This window comes from Tachyglossus aculeatus, chromosome 23, assembly GCF_015852505.1.
Source record: "Tachyglossus aculeatus isolate mTacAcu1 chromosome 23, mTacAcu1.pri, whole genome shotgun sequence".
NCBI classification, from domain to species: Eukaryota; Metazoa; Chordata; class Mammalia; order Monotremata; family Tachyglossidae; genus Tachyglossus; species Tachyglossus aculeatus.
Window position 1 is genome coordinate 37,009,606 of NC_052088.1, and position 16,260 is coordinate 37,025,865.

The window sequence follows — 16,260 nt, forward strand, 5'->3', positions numbered from 1 at the left end:
GTGCTCAATTTTTAAATTATTATTATTATTCATTCATTCAGTCGTATTTATTGAGCGCTTACTGTGTGCAGAGCCCTGTACTAAGTGCTTGGGAAGTACAAGTTGGCAACATATAGAGACGATATTACTATCAATCAGTAGTGTCAACAACATAGCTCTTCACAGAGATAGCAAGTCCAGACTGTATTTTCAAAATCTGTATTCATTCATTTATTCAATCGTATTTATTGAGCGCTTACTGTGTGCAGAGCACTGCACTAAGCGCTTGGGAAGTCCAAGTTGGCAACATTTAGAGACGGTCCCTACCCAACAACGGGCTCACAGTCTAGAAGGGGGAGACAGACGACAAAACAAAACATGTAGCCAGGTGTCAAAATCGTCAGAACAAATAGAATTAAAGCTGTGTGCACATCATTAACAAAATAAATAGAATAGTGAATATGTACAAGTAAAATAGAGCAATAAATCTGTACAAATATATACAAGGGCTGTGGGGAGGGGAAGGAGGTAGGGCGGGGGGATGGGGAGGAGGAGTGGGAAAAGGGGGCTCAGTATGGGAAGGCCTCTTGGAGGAGGTGGGCTCTCAGTAGGGCTCTGAAGGGAGGAAGAGAGCTAGCTTGGCGGGTGGGCAGAGGGATTGGGGGCATTCCAGGCCCGGGGGATGACGTGGGCCGGGGGTCGATGGCGGGACAGGCGAGAGCGAGGTACGGTGAGGAGATTAGCGGCGGAGGAGCGGAGGGTGCCGCCTGGGCAGTAGAAGGAGAGAAGGGAGGTGAGGTAGGAGGGGGCGAGGTGATGGATGGACAGCCTTGAAGCCCAGGGTGAGGAGTTTCTGCCTGATGCGCAGATTGATTGGTAGCCACTGGAGATTTTTGAGGAGGGGAGTGACATGCCCAGAGCGTTTCTGGACAAAGATAATCCGGGCAGCAGCATGAAGTATGGATTGAAGTGGAGAGAGACACGAGGATGGGAGATCAGAGAGAAGGCTGGTGCAGTAGTCCAGACGGGATAGGATGAGAGCTTGAACGAGCAGGGGAGCGGTTGGGATGGAGAGGAAAGGGCGGGTCTTGGCAATGTTGCGGAGCTGAGACCGGCAGGTTTTGGTGACGGCTTGGATGTGAGGGGAGAACGAGAGAGTGGAGTCGAGGATGACACCAAGGTTGCGGCTTGTGAGACGGGAAGGATGGTAGTGCCGTCTACAGTGACGGGAAATTCAGGGAGAGGGCAGGGTTTGGGAGGGAAGATATGGAGTTCAGTCTTGGACATGTTGAGTTTTAGTTGGCGGGCAGACATCTAGATGTAGTTGTCCTGAAGGCAGGAGGACATCCTGCATGTATGATTTAAGACATCACTTTCTTGGTTTTCACCTTCCCATAGTAAACAAATCGGGAGTTAAAAAGAAGCATTTTAGAAGTCTTTTGTCTAGCCTGGTAATATGGCGTGGCTGCTAATTCAGAGCGAGTTCCGCTTGCCTTCCGTGCCCCTCTAGACAAGAAGCAGTGTGGCCTAGTGGCTAGAGCCCGGGCCTGGGAAACAGAGGACCTGGGTTCTAACCCCACCTCCACCACTTGTCTGCCGGGTGACCTTGGGCAAGTCACGTAAGTCTTGTGTGCCCCTGTTTCCTATTCTGTAAAATAATAATAATAATGATGACATTTATTAAGTGGTTACTATGTGCAAAGCACTGTTCTAAGCGCTGGGGAGGTTACAAGGAGATCAGGTTGTCCCACGGGGGGCTCACAGTCTTAATCCCCATTTTACAGATGAGGTCACTGAGGCCCAGAGAAGTGAAGTGACTTGCCCAAAGTCACACAGCTGACAATTGGCGGAGCCGGGATTTGAACCCATGACCTCCGACTCCAAAGCCCATTTATTCATTCATTCATTCAGTCGTATTTATTGAGCGCTTACTGTGTGCAGAGCACTGTACTAAGCGCTTGGGAAGTCCAGGTTGGCAACATAGAGAGACAGTCCCTACCCAACAGTGGGCTCACAGTCTAGAAAGGGGGAGACAGAGAACAAAACCAAACATACTAACAAAATAAAATAAATAGAATAGATATGTACAAGTAAAATAAATAAATAAATAGAGTTATAAATATGTACAAACATATATACATATATACAGGTGCTGTGGGGAAGGGGAGGAGGTAAGATGGGGGGGATGGAGAGGGGGATGAGGGGGACAGGAAGGAAGGGGCTCAGTCTGGGAAGGCCTCCTGGAGGAGGTGAGCTCTCAGTAGGGCCTTGAAGGGAGAAACATATATATATATACATATACATATATATGTATATACATATATGCATATATACATGCTCTTTCCACTGAGCCACGCTGCTTCTCGTGGAGTTTTCGGTTCCAGTGGCCCCTTGTACTTAAAATGTGAAGCCAGGATGAGACAGGGAGAACATCTGACCTTTCATTCAATCGTATTTATTGAGCGCTTACTGCGTGCAGAGCACTGGACTAAGACCTGAATACTTAGTGTCTCTCCGAGAGCTTAGAGCAATGCTTGATACATAGTAAGCGCTCAGCAAGTGCCACAATTAAAGCCATCTCCCCTTCCAACTTTTCCCCTCGGTGGTGACCTTTCTTTGACTTGGCTGCATCAAGGTAGCCCTTCCTATTGGTAGCTGCAGTTTCTGACGCGAGGTAGAGAGCCCGGGCTTGGGGGGTCAAGGTCATGGGTTCTAATCCCGACTCCACCACTTGTCTGCTGGGTGACTTTGGGCAAGTCGCTTTACTTCTCTGGGCCTCAGTGACCTCATCTGGAAAAGGGGGATTAAGACTGTGAGCCCCATGTGGGGCAACCTGATTACCTTGTATCCCCCCCAGCGCTTAGAACAGTACTTGGCACATAGTAAGCGCTTAACAAATGCCACCATTATTATTATTATTATTATTATTATTATTTGGAGAGAGCAGTGTATAGCGCAGTGGAAAGAGCCCAGTTCTGAGAGTCCGAGAACCTGAGTTCTAATCCCAGCTGGGTCACCTGCCTGATGTGTGACTTTGGACAAGTCCTGTAACTTCTTTGTGCCCCAGTTTCCTCATCTGTAAAATGGGGATAAAATAGCTGTTCTCCCCCTGTCTCGGGCTGTACATCCCATGTGGGGCAGGGACTGTGTCCGATTATTTTGTTAGTATGTTTGGTTTTGTTCTCTGTCTCCCCCTTTTAGACTGTGAGCCGACTGTTGGGTAGGGACTGTCTCTAGATGTTGCCAACTTGGACTTCCCAAGCGCTTAGTACAGTGCTCTGCATACAGTAAGCGCTCAATAAATACGATTGATGATGATGATGATTTGCTTATCCCGTGTGTATCCACAGTACTTTGGTACATATCTATCCTGGGTCTGCCACTTGTCTGCTGCATGACCTTGGGCAAGCCACTTCACTTGGGAGAAGCAGCGCGGCCCTGTGGAAAGAGCCCGGGCTTTGGAGTCAGCGGTCATGGGTTCAAATCCCGGCTCCACCAATTGTCAGCTGTGTGACTTTGAGCAAGTCACTTCACTTCTCTGGGCCTCAGTTATCTGTAAAATGGGGATTAATAATAATGATAATAATAATAATGGCATTTATTAAGTGCTTACAATGTGCAAAGCACTGTTCTAAGCACTGGGGAGGTTACAAGGTGATCAGGTTGTCCCATGGGGGGGGCTCACAGTCTTAATCCCCATTTTACAGATGAGGTAACAGGCTCAGAGAAGTGAAATGACTTGCCCAAAGTCACACAGCTGACAATTGGCGGAGCCGGGATTTGAACCCATGACCTCTGACTCCAAAGCCCGGGCTCTTTCCACTGAACCACGCTGATTAAGACTGTGAGACCTCCGTGAACAACCTGATCACCTTGTTACCTCCCCAGTGCTTAGACCAGTGCTTTTCACATAGAAAGCACTTAATAAATGCCATTATTATTATTATTATTATTAACAGGGATTCAATCCCCCATAAATGCGATTGATGATGATGATGATTTGCAGATGAGCAAACTGAGGCCCCGAGAACTTCGGTGACCTGCCTCCCAGCAGATGGGGGAGCAGAGGTGGGATTCATTCATTCATTCAGTTGTATTTATTGAGCATTTACTATGTGCAAAGCACTGTACTAAGTGCTTGGGAGAGGACAGGGTAAGAAGAAACTGACTCATTTCCTGCCCGCAATGAGCCGACAGTCTTAGAACCCAGGTCCTCTGACTCCTCATCTTGTCAACCCTGCAAGCCCCCTCTCAAGACCAGTGTAGTTGTGAAGGAGGGAAGGGTGGGGAGGGGAGAAAAATGGGGAAGGAGCTGGTTATTATCATTATTATTCTTGTTATTATTATGGTATTTAAGTGCTTCTTATGTGCCAAGCCCTGGTCTAAGAGCTGGGGTAGATACAGAGTTATCAGGTTGTCCCACTTGGGGCTCAGACTCTTAATTCTCATTTTACAGATGGGGTAACAGATACAGAGAATAAGAATAATGATGGCATTGGTTAAGTGCTTACTATGTGCAAAACACTGTACTAAGTGCTTGGGAGAGGACAGGGTAAGAAGAAACTGACTCATTTCCTGCCCACAACGAGCCGACAGTCTTAGAACCCAGGTCATCTGACTCCTCATCTTGTCAACACTGCAAGCCCCCTCTCAAGACCCGTGTAGCTGTGAAGGAAGGGTGGGGAGGAGAGAAAAAAGGGGAAGGAGCTGGTTATTATTATTATTATTAATTATTATTATTATTATTATTATTGTCATTATTATGGTATTTAAGTACTTCCTATGTGCTATGTTCTAAGAGCTGGGGTAGATACAGGGTTATCAGGTTGTCCCACTTGGGGCTCGGACCCTTAATTCTCATTTTACAGATGAGGTAACAGATACGGAGAATAAGAATAATGATGGCATTGGTTAAGCGCTTACTATGTGCAAAGCACTGTACTAAGTGCTTGGGAGAGGACAGGGTAAGAAGAAACTGACTCATTTCCTGCCCGCAACGAGCCGACAGTCTTAGAACCCAGGTCCTCTGACTCCTCTTCTTGTCAACGCTGCAAGCCCCCTCTCAAGACCAGTGTAGCTGTGAAGAAGGGAAGGGGGGGGAGGAGAGAAAAAAGGGGAAGGAGCTGGTTATTATCATTATTATTATTGTTATTATTATGGTATTTAAGTGCTTCTTATGTGCCAAGCACTGTTCTAAGAGCTGGGGGAGATACAGGGTTATCAGGTTGTCCCACCTGGGGCTCAGACTCTTAATTCTCATTTTACAGATGAGGTAACAGATACAGAGAATAAGAATAATGATGGCATTGGTTAAGCGCTTACTATGTGCAAAACACTGTACTAAGTGCTTGGGAGAGGACAGGGTAAGAAGAAACTGACTCATTTCCTGCCCACAACGAGCCGACAGTCTTAGATCCCAGGTCCTCTGACTCCTCATCTTGTCAACGCTGCAAGCCCCCTCTCAAGACCAGTGTAGCTGTGAAGGAAGGAAGGGTGGGGAGGAGAGAGAAAAGGGGAAGGAGCTGGTTATTATTATTATTATTAATTATTATTATTATTATTATTATTATTGTCATTATTATGGTATTTAAGTACTTCCTATGTGCTATGTTCTAAGAGCTGGGGTAGATACAGGGTTATCAGGTTGTCCCGCTTGGGGCTCGGACTCTTAATTCTCATTTTACAGATGAGGTAACAGATACAGAGAATAGTAATAATGATGGCATTGGTTAAGCGCTTACTATGTGCAAAGCACTGTACTAAGTGCTTGGGAGAGGACAGGGTAAGAAGAAACTGACTCATTTCCTGCCCGCAACGAGCCAACAGTCTTAGAACCCAGGTCCTCTGACTCCTCATCTTGTCAATGCTGCAAGCCCCCTCTCAAGACCCGTGTAGCTGTGATGGAAGGAAAGGTGGGGAGGGGAGAAAAAAGGGGAAGGAGCTGGTTATTATCATTATTATTATTATTATTATTATTGTTATTATTATGGTATTTAAGTAATTCCTGTGTGCTATGTTCTAAGAGCTGGGGTAGATACAGGGTTATCAGGTTGTCCCACTTGGGGCTCGGACCCTTAATTCTCATTTTACAGATGAGGTAACAGATACGGAGAATAAGAATAATGATGGCATTGGTTAAGCGCTTACTATGTGCAAAGCACTGTACTAAGTGCTTGGGAGAGGACAGGGTAAGAAGAAACTGACTCATTTCCTGCCCACAACGAGCCGACAGTCTTAGAACCCAGGTCATCTGACTCCTCATCTTGTCAACGCTGCAAGCCCCCTCTCAAGACCCGTGTAGCTGTGAAGGAAGGGTGGGGAGGAGAGAAAAAAGGGGAAGGAGCTGGTTATTATTATTATTATTAATTATTATTATTATTATTATTATTGTCATTATTATGGTATTTAAGTACTTCCTATGTGCTATGTTCTAAGAGCTGGGGTAGATACAGGGTTATCAGGTTGTCCCGCTCGGGGCTCGGACTCTTAATTCTCATTTTACAGATGAGGTAACAGATACAGAGAATAGTAATAATGATGGCATTGGTTAAGCGCTTACTATGTGCAAAGCACTGTACTAAGTGCTTGGGAGAGGACAGGGTAAGAAGAAACTGACTCATTTCCTGCCCACAACGAGCCGACAGTCTTAGAACCCAGGTCCTCTGACTCCTCATCTTGTCAACGCTGCAAGCCCCCTCTCAAGACCCGTGTAGCTGTGAATAATAATAATTATAATGGCATTTATTAAGCGCTTACTCTGTGCAAAGCACTGTTCTAAGCGCTGGGGAGGTTACAAGGCGATCAGGTTGTCCCACGGGGGGCTCACAGTGTTAATCCCATTTTACAGATGAGGGAACCGAGGCCCAGAGAAGTGAAGTGACTTGCCCAAAGTCACACAGCTGGCAACTGGCGGAGTCGGGATTTGAACCCATGACCTCTGACTCCAAAGCCCGGGCTCTTTCCACTGAGCCACGCTGCTTCTCTTCTCTGTGAAGGAAGGAAGGGGGGGGAGAAGAGAAAAAAGGGGAAGGAGCTGGTTATTATCATTATTATTGTTATTATTATGGTATTTAAGTGCTTCCTATGTGCCAAGCACTGTTCTAAGAGCTGGGGTAGATACAGGGTTATCAGGTTGTCCCACCTGGGGCTCAGACTCTTAATTCTCATTTTACAGATGAGGTAACAGATACAGAGAATAGTAATAACGATGGCATTTGTTAAGCACTTACTATGTGCAAAGCACTGTTCTAAGCGCTGGGGTAGATCCAAGGAAATCAGGCTGTCCCACATAGGGCTCACAGGCTTCATCCCCAGTTTTACAGATGAGGGAACCGAGGCCCAGAGAAGGGAAGTGGGTTGTCCAAGGTCACACAGTAGACAAGTAGCAGAGTGAGGATTAGGACCCATGTCCTCTGACTCCCAAGCCTGGGCTCTTTCCACTAAGCCATGTAGTTTCTAATAATATTAATAATAATAATAATGGTGGCATTTGTTAAGCGCTTACTATGTGCAAAGCACTGTTCTAAGCGCTGAGGGGGGATACAAGGTGATCAGGTTGTCCCACGTGGGGCTCACAGTCTTCATCCCCATTTTCCAGATGAGGTGGCTGAGGCCCAGAGAAGTGAAGTGTCTCGCCCAAAGTCACACAGCTGACAAGTGGTGGAGCCGGGATTGGAACCCATGACTTCTGACTCCCAAGCCCGGGCTCTTTCCACTGAGCCACGCCGCTTCTCTGAGGCACCGTCCATGCGGTTGAGATTATTATTCTTTTGATTGATTCAGGACTTTATTTACCATTGCTTAGAACGGTCTTCCAGACTGCGAGCCCGCTGTTGGGTAGGGACCGTCTCTATATGTTGCCAGCAGTAAGTGCTCAATAAATACGATTGAATGAATGAATGAATGAACTTGGACTTCCCAAGTGCTTAGTACAGTGCTCTGCACGCAGTAAGCGCTCAATAAATGCGACTGAATGAATGAACAGTAAGTGCTCAGTAAATACGATTGAATGAATGAATGAACTTGGACTTCCCAAGTGCTTAGTACAGTGCTCTGCACACAGTAAGCGCTCAATAAATACGATTGAATGAATGAACAGTAAGTGCTCAATAAATACGATTGAATGAATGAATGAACTTGGACTTCCCAAGTGCTTAGTCCAGTGCTCTGCACACAGTAAGCGCTCAATAAATACGACTGAATGAATGAACAGTAAGTGCTCAATAAATACGATTGAATGAATGAATGAACTTGGACTTCCCAAGTGCTTAGTCCAGTGCTCTGCACACAGTAAGCACTCAATAAATACGATTGAATGAATGAACAGTAAGTGTTCAGTAAATACGATTGAATGAATGAATGAACTTGGACTTCCCAAGTGCTTAGTGCAGTGCTCTGCACACAGTAAGCGCTCAATAAATACGACTGAATGAATGAACAGTAAGTGCTCAATAAATACGATTGAATGAATGAATGAACTTGGACTTCCCAAGTGCTTAGTGCAGTGCTCTGCACACAGTAAGCGCTCAATAAATACGATTGAATGAATGAACAGTAAGTGCTCAATAAATACGATTGAATGAATAAATGAACTTGGACTTCCCAAGTGCTTAGTACAGTGCTCTGCACACAGTAAGCGCTCAGTAAATATGATTGAATGAATAAATGAATGAACAGTGCTTTGCACATAGAAAGCACTTAACAATTATTATTATTATTATTATTATTATATTATTATCATGTCTTTTGAGTTCCACTAGGGGGCAGTCGTGCCTCAGTACCCCGGAGATGAGCTGCTTCCTTGAGCTCCTTTCTGAGTCTGCTGTCATTCATTCATTCATTCAGTCGTATTTATTGAGCGCTTACTGTGTGCAGAGCACTGTACTAAGCGCTTGGGAAGTCCACGTTGGCAACATATAGAGATGGTCCCTACCCACATTAGCAATCAGGCAATCAATCAGCTGCCTCCAATGTTTTGTTGAATAATAATAATAATAATAATTATAATTATATTATATTATATTATATTATAATAATTATATTATTATTATTATTATTATTATGGTATTTGTTAAGCGCTTACTATGTACAAAGCACTGTTCTAAGCGTGGCTCAGTGGAAAGAGCCCAGGTTTGGGAATCAGAGGTCATGGGTTCTAATCCTGGCTCCACCACTTGTCAGCTTTGGGCAAGTCACTTTCATTCATTCATTCAGTCGGTTTTATTGAGCGCTTACTGTGCTTTGGGCAAGTCACTTTCATTCAATCGTTTTTATTGAGCGCTTTATTTTATTGAGCGCTTACTGTGTGCAGAGCACTGTACTAAGCGCTTGGGAAGTACAAGTTGGCAACATATAGAGACGGTCCCTACCCAACAGTGGACTCACAGTCTAGAAGGGGGAGACTCTCTATCCCTCAGTGACCTCATCTGTAGAATGGGGATTAAGACTGTGAGCCCCATGTGGGACAATAATAATAATAATAATAATAATGATGGCATTTATTAAGCACTTACTATGTGTTAAGTACTGCTCTAAGTGCTGGGGAGGTTACAGAGTGATCAGGTTGTCCCACAGGGGGCTCACAGTCTTAATCCCCATTTTACAGATGAGGTAACTGAGGCACAGAGAAGTGAAGTGACTTGCCCGGAGTGTCACAGCTGACAATTGGCAGAGCCGGGATTTGAACCCATGACCTTCATCATCAAGCGTATTTATTGAGCGCTTACTGTGTGCAGAGCACTGTACTAAGTGCTTACCTCTGACTCCAAAGCCCCCACTTCTTCCACTGAGCCACGCTGCTTCTCAGGCAGACAAGACAAGCGCTTACTATGTGCCAAGTGCTGGTTGAAGAAAGGCCGGCTCCTGCTGACCACTTTTTAAAGGCCATTTCTTATCTCTGGTGGGTTCTGGAAGAATTCCCCAAGAAGCAGCATGGACTAGTGGATAGAGCACGGACCTGGGTTCTAATCTCAGCGCTGCCACTTGTCTGCTCTGTGGCTTTGGGCAAGTCACTTAACCTCTCTGGGCCTCAGTTACCCTTGGAAAATGGGGATTAGGATTGAGAGCCCCATGCGGGACATGGTCCGTATCTACCTCGGGTCTCGGTTCAGTGCTTGGCACGTGGTAAATGCTTAAAAAAATGCAAAAAAAAAAATCTGTAGTCTGCATTGCATTTAGGTGGGAGCGTTGACATAAAGCAGTTCAATCAGTGGTACTTAAGTGTTTTGTATTATTATTATTATTGTGGCATTTATTAAATGCTTACTATGTGCCAGGCACTGTACTAAGCGCTGGGGTGGATACCAGCAAATCGGGTTGGACACAGTCCCTGTCCCACGTGGGGCTCACAATCTCCATCCCCGTTTTACAGATGAAGGAATTGAGGTACAGAGAAGTAAAGTGACTTCCTCTGGGTCACACAGCAGACAAGTGGCGGATCCGGGATTAGAACCCATGACCGTGCTCTCTCCTCTCGGCCATGCTGCTTCTTAACTGCATGCAGAGCACTGTTCACAGTGTTGAATACAACAATACAACAGAGTTGGTAGACGAGTTCCCTGTCTACAAGGGGCTTCCAGTCACAATCATTCCGGTGATTTAGTCTTAAGTGTAAAAGGATTCAATTTTTGTCTCCCCCTTTTAGACTGTGAGCCCACTGTTGGGTAGGGACTGTCTCTATATGTTGCCAGCTTGTACTTCCCAAGCGCTTAGTACAGTGCTCTGCACACAGTAAGCGCTCAATAAATACGATTGATGATGATGATGATGATGATGATTCAATCGGCAGGGAAGATGGCGAGTAATGAGAACCTGTGACCCAAAGTGCCCACGTCTCATCTGTGCATCGTGCCAAATTTAATGGACTCTGATGTAGAACCCTGTATATATGTTTGTACATATTTATTACTCTATTTATTTATTTTAATTGTACATATCTATTCTATTTATTTGATTTTGTTAGTATGTTTGGTTTTGTTCTCTGTCTCCCCCTTTTAGACTGTGAGCCCGCTGCTGGGTAGGGACCGTCTCTATATGTTGCCATAGTATGTTTGGTTTTGTTCTCTGTCTCCCCCTTTTAGACTGTGAGCCCACTGTTGGGTAGGGACTGTCTCTATATGTTGCCAACTTGGACTTCCCAAGCGCTTAGTACAGTGCTCAGCACACAGTAAGCGCTCAATAAATGCGATTGATTGATTGATTGGTGGAAGGGTGCCAATAGGTCAAGGAAGCTAAATAACAGGAAACCATTTTGACTTTGAGTTCACTTCAGTTTGGCATTTTGGAGTCCTTATTATGGAAGGAAGATGGACAGAGTACACCGAAATTTGGTCCGATGGCTTTTGGGAATCACTTAGTGGAACACATTGGTTTTTATTTGCAGCCCACATCTTTTTGTGATTACCGAGCACGTAGACAGGAGAGCTCAAGATACAGCTTGCCATGAGAGGGCCGGGTCGTAGTAGAAAATCAGGGAGGTGAGGAGGAGGGGCCGAGTCGACTGAGTGTTTTAAAGCCGATTCTAAGGAGTTTCTGCTGTGGAGGTGAATGGGCAACCCCCCCGAGGTTTTTGAGGAGTGGGGAAATATCGACCGAATGTTTTCGTAAAACAAACGATCCGGGCAGCAGAGTGAAATATGGACTGGAGTCGGGAGAGACGGGAGGCTGGGAGCTCAGCGAGGAGGCTGATGCAGTAATCAAGGCAGGACGGGATAAGTTCTTGGCTTATCGAGGTAGCAGTTTGGAGGGAGAGAAAAGGGTAGATTTGAGGAAAGGGTAGAGTTTAGTGATATCAGTGAAGGTAGCACCAACAGGATTTAGTGACAGATTAAATATGTGGGTTGAATGATGATGATGGAATTTGTTAAGCGCTTACTATGTGCAAAGCACTGTTCTAAGCGCTGGGGGGATACAAGGTGATCAGGTTGTCCCAAGTGGGGCTCATTCAGTTGTATTTATTGAGCGCTTACTGTGCGCAGAGCACTGTACTAAACGCTTGGGAAGTACAAGTTGGCAACATGTAGAGACGGTCCCTACCCAAAAAAACGGGCTCACAGTCTAGAAGGGGGGAGACAGAGAACAAAACAAAACATGTGGACAGGTGTCAGGTCAGCAGAATAAATAGAAATAAAGCTGGATGCACATCATTAACAAAATAAATAGAGTAGTAAGTATGTACAAATAAAATAGAGTAATAAATCTGTACAAACATATACAGGTGCTGTGGGGAGGGGAAGGAGGTAGGGCGGGGGGATGGGGAGGAGGAGAGGAAAAAGGGGGCTCAGTGTGGGAAGGCCTCCTGGAGGAGGTGAGCTCTCAGTAGGGGTTTGAAGGGGGAAGAGAGTTAGCTTGGCAGCTGTGTGGAAGGAGGGCATTTCAGGCCAGGGGAAGGACGCGGGCCAGGGGTCGACGGCGGGACAGGTGAGAACGAGGTACGGTGAGGAGGTTAGTGGCAGAGGAGTGGAGGGTGCGGGCTGGGCTGGAGAAGGACAGAAGGGACGGGAGGTAGGAGGGGGCCAGGGGATGGACAGCCTTGAAGCCCAGGGTGAGGAGTTTCTGCCTGATGCGCAGATTGATTGGTAGCCACTGGAGATTTTTGAGGAGGGGAGTAGCAAGCCCAGAGCGTTTCTGCACAAAGATGATCCGGGCAGCAGCATGAAGTATAGACTAAACTGGGGAGAGACAGGAGGATGGGAGATCGGAGAGGAGGCTGATGCAGTCATCCAGTCGGGAGAGGATGAGAGATTGAACCAGCAAAGTAGCAGTTTGAATGGAGAGGAAAGGGCGGATCTTGGCGATGTTGCGTCGGTGAGACCGGCAGGTTTTGGTGACAGATCGGATGTGAGGGGTGAAGGAGAGAGCGGAGTCGAGGATGACACTGAGGTTGCGGGCTTGTGAGAGGGGGAGGGTGGTAGTGCCTTCAACAGTGATGGGAAAGTCAGGGAAAGGGCAGGGTTCGGGAGGGAAGATAAGGAGTTCGGTCTTGGACATATTGAGTTTTAGATGGCGGGCAGACATCCAGATGGAGATGTCTTGAAGGCAGGAGGAGACATGAGCCTGAAGGGAGGGAGAGAGAGCAGGGGCAGAGATGGAGATTTGGGTGTCATCAGCGTAGAGATGGTAGTTGAAGCCATGGGAGCAAAGAGTTCCCACACCAAGGGAGTGAGTATAGATAAAGAACAGAAGGGGACCAAGAACTGACCTTTGAGGAGCCCCTACAGTAAGGGGATGGGAGGGGGAGGAGGAGTCCACAAAGGGGACTGAGAATGAACAGCTGGAGAGATAGGAGAACCAGGAGAGGACGGAGTCTGTGAAGCCAAGGTTGGACAGCGTGTTGAGGAGAAGTGGGTGGTCCACAGTGTCGAAGGCAGCTGAGCGGTCGAGGAGGATGAGGATAGAATAGGAGCCGTTGGATTTGGCAAACAGGAGGTCACTGGTGACCTTTGAGAGGGCAGTTTTGGTGGAGTGTAGGGGACGGAAGCCAGATCGGAGGGGGTCGAGGAGAGAGTTGGCGTTGAGGAATTCAAGGCAGCGAGTGTAGATGACTCGTTCGAGGAGTTTGGAAAGGAATGCTAGGAGGGAGATAGGGCCATCATTAGAAGGGGAGGTGGGGTCAAGAGAGGGTTTTTTTAGGATGGGGGAGACGTGGGCATGTTTGAAGGCAGAGGGGAAGGAACCAGTGGAGAGTGAGCGGTTGAAGATGGAATTTAAGGAGGGGAGGAGGGAAGGGGCGAGAGATTTCATAAGATGAGAGGGAATGGGGTCAGAAGCACAGGTGGCCGGAGTAGCACTTGAGAGGAGGGAGGAGAGCTCCTCTGAGGATACTGCTGGGAAGGATGGGAGACTAGCGGAGAGGATTGAGAGCCGGGGGGTTGGAGAAGGGGGAGGAGTGACTTTGGGGAGCTCAGACCTGATGGAGTTAATTTTACTAATGAAGTAGGAGGCCAGATCGTTGGGGGTGAGGGAAGGAGGAGGGGGAGGAACCGGGGGCCTGAGAAAGGAGTTGAATGTACGGAAGAGCTGGCGGGGGTGATGGGCATGGGTGTCAATAAGGGAGGAGAAATAGTTTTGTCTGGCAGAGGAGAGGGCAGAGTTAAGGCAGGAAAGGATAAACTTGAAGTGAACGAGGTTGGCTTGGTGTTTAGACTTTCGCCAGCAGCGTTCGGCGGCTCGAGCATAAGAGCGAAGGAGGCGGACAGTGGCAGTGATCCAGGGCTGTGGGTTAGTGGTGCGAGAGCGGCGAAGGGAAAGGGGAGCGAGCGAGTCCAGCTGAGTAGAGAGGGTAGAGTTGAGAGCAGTAATCTGATCATCAAGATTGGGTAGAGAGGAAAGGGAGGTGAGGTGGGGTGTGAGGTGCTCAGAAAGATGGATGGGGTCGAGAGAACGGAGGTCTCTGTGAGGGAGTAATATGGATTTACAGGGGTGAGGAGTGTGAGTGAGGAGGCAGGTGAGAAGGTTATGATCGGAGAGAGGGATTTCAGAGTTGGTGAGGGTGGACAGTGCAGCAGTAGGAGATGATGAGGTCGAGGGTGTGACCAAGTTGGTGAGTGGGCGAGGTGGGGTGGAGCAGGAGGTTGGCAGCGTCAAGGAGAGATAGAAGGCGGGCGGCAGAGGAATCACCAGGGATAGCTGTGTGGATATTGAAGTCTCCGAGGATCAGAGTGGGCATGGAGAAGGAGAGAAGGAAGGTGAGGAAGGGGCCAAAATCGTTAGGTTAGGGCCTGGGCTGTAATTCCGGCTCCACCACTTGTGTGCTGTACAATAAGCACTCAATAAATACGATTGAATGAATGAATATACTACAACAATATAACCGGCACAGTGATTTATATTAATGTCAGGGCTCCGCACACCGCAAGCTCTCAGTAAATGTGATTGATTGGAACACGTGTACCAACTCTCTTCTCTTATACTCTCCCAAGCACTTAGTATAGTGCTCCATACACAGTAAATGCTCAGTAAATACCATTGATTGATATTCATAGTAATAATAATGATGGCATTTAAGTGCTTACTATTCATTCATTCATTCAATCGTATTTATTGAGTGCTTACTGTGTGCAGAGCACTGTACTAAGCGCTTGGGAAGTACTATGTGCAAAGCACTGTTCTAAGCACTGGGGAGGTTACAAGGTGATCAGGTTGTCCCCCGGGGGGCTCACAGTCTTCATCCCCATTTTACAGTTGAGGTGACTGAGGCTCAGAGAAGTGAAGTGACTTGCCCAAAGTCACACAGCTGGCAAGTGGCGGAACCAGGATTTGAACCCATGACCTCTGACTCCAAAGCCCGGGCTCTTTCCACTGAGCCACACTGTGTCCCCCCACTCCGAAACTCATAATTTAGAAGCCTTCCCTGACTAAGCCCTCCCCTCCTCTTCTCCCACTCCCTTCTGCGCCGCTCTTACTTGCTCCTCCTTTCATCCTCCTTCTCATCCCCACAGCACATACGGATAGATCTGTATATAGTTGTAATTTATTTATGTTAATGCCTGTCTCCTCCTTTAGACTGTGAGCTTGCTGTGGGCAGGGAATGTATCTGTTATTTCATACGTCCTCTCCCAAGCACTTAATCAATCAATCGATCGTATTTATTGAGCGCTTACTGTGTGCAGAGCACTGTACTAAGCACTTGGGAAGTACAAGTTGGCAACATACAGAGACAGTCCCTACCCAACAGTGGGCTCACAGCCTAAAAATACACACAGTAAGTGCTCAATAAATACGATTGAATACCTGTATATATGTTTGTACATATTTATTACTCTATTTTACTTGTACATATCTATTCTATTTTATTTTGTTAGTATGTTTGGTTTTGTTCTCTGTCTCCCCCTTTTAGACTGTGAGCCCACTGTTGGGTAGGGACTGTCTCTATGTGTTGCCAGTTTGTACTTCCCAAGCGCCTAGCACAGTGCTCTGCACATAGTAAGCGCTCAATAAATACGATTGATGATGACTGAATGAATCAGTAGTGTCCAGGGGCCCCCTCAACGCATATTCATAAAGACCCAAAACAGCAACTCTAAATCATTCATTCATTCAGTCGTATTTATTGAGCGCTTACCGTGTGCAGAGCACTGTACTAAGCGCTTGGGAAGGACAAGTTGGCAACATATAGAGACGGTCCCTACCCAACAGGAGGCTCACAGTGTGAACTCACAATGCAACCACGTTGGTTCAAAGTCCTCTTCTCCATCGCACACCCGTCCGCTTCCAGTCTCGGAAATCGGGGAAGTCCTGACTTTGGCCAAGTTTTCTGTCCATCTTCATCCCCCCGAATCGCCC

The 16,260-nt window shown here is 46.9% G+C and overlaps 1 protein-coding gene across 2 annotated transcripts in view; it reads left to right on the forward strand.

Moving 5' to 3' along the window:
- Positions 1 to 16,260, forward strand: part of BRF1 (BRF1 RNA polymerase III transcription initiation factor subunit) — a 211,352-nt gene that overhangs the window by 18,066 nt on the left and 177,026 nt on the right. The window lies entirely within an intron of this gene.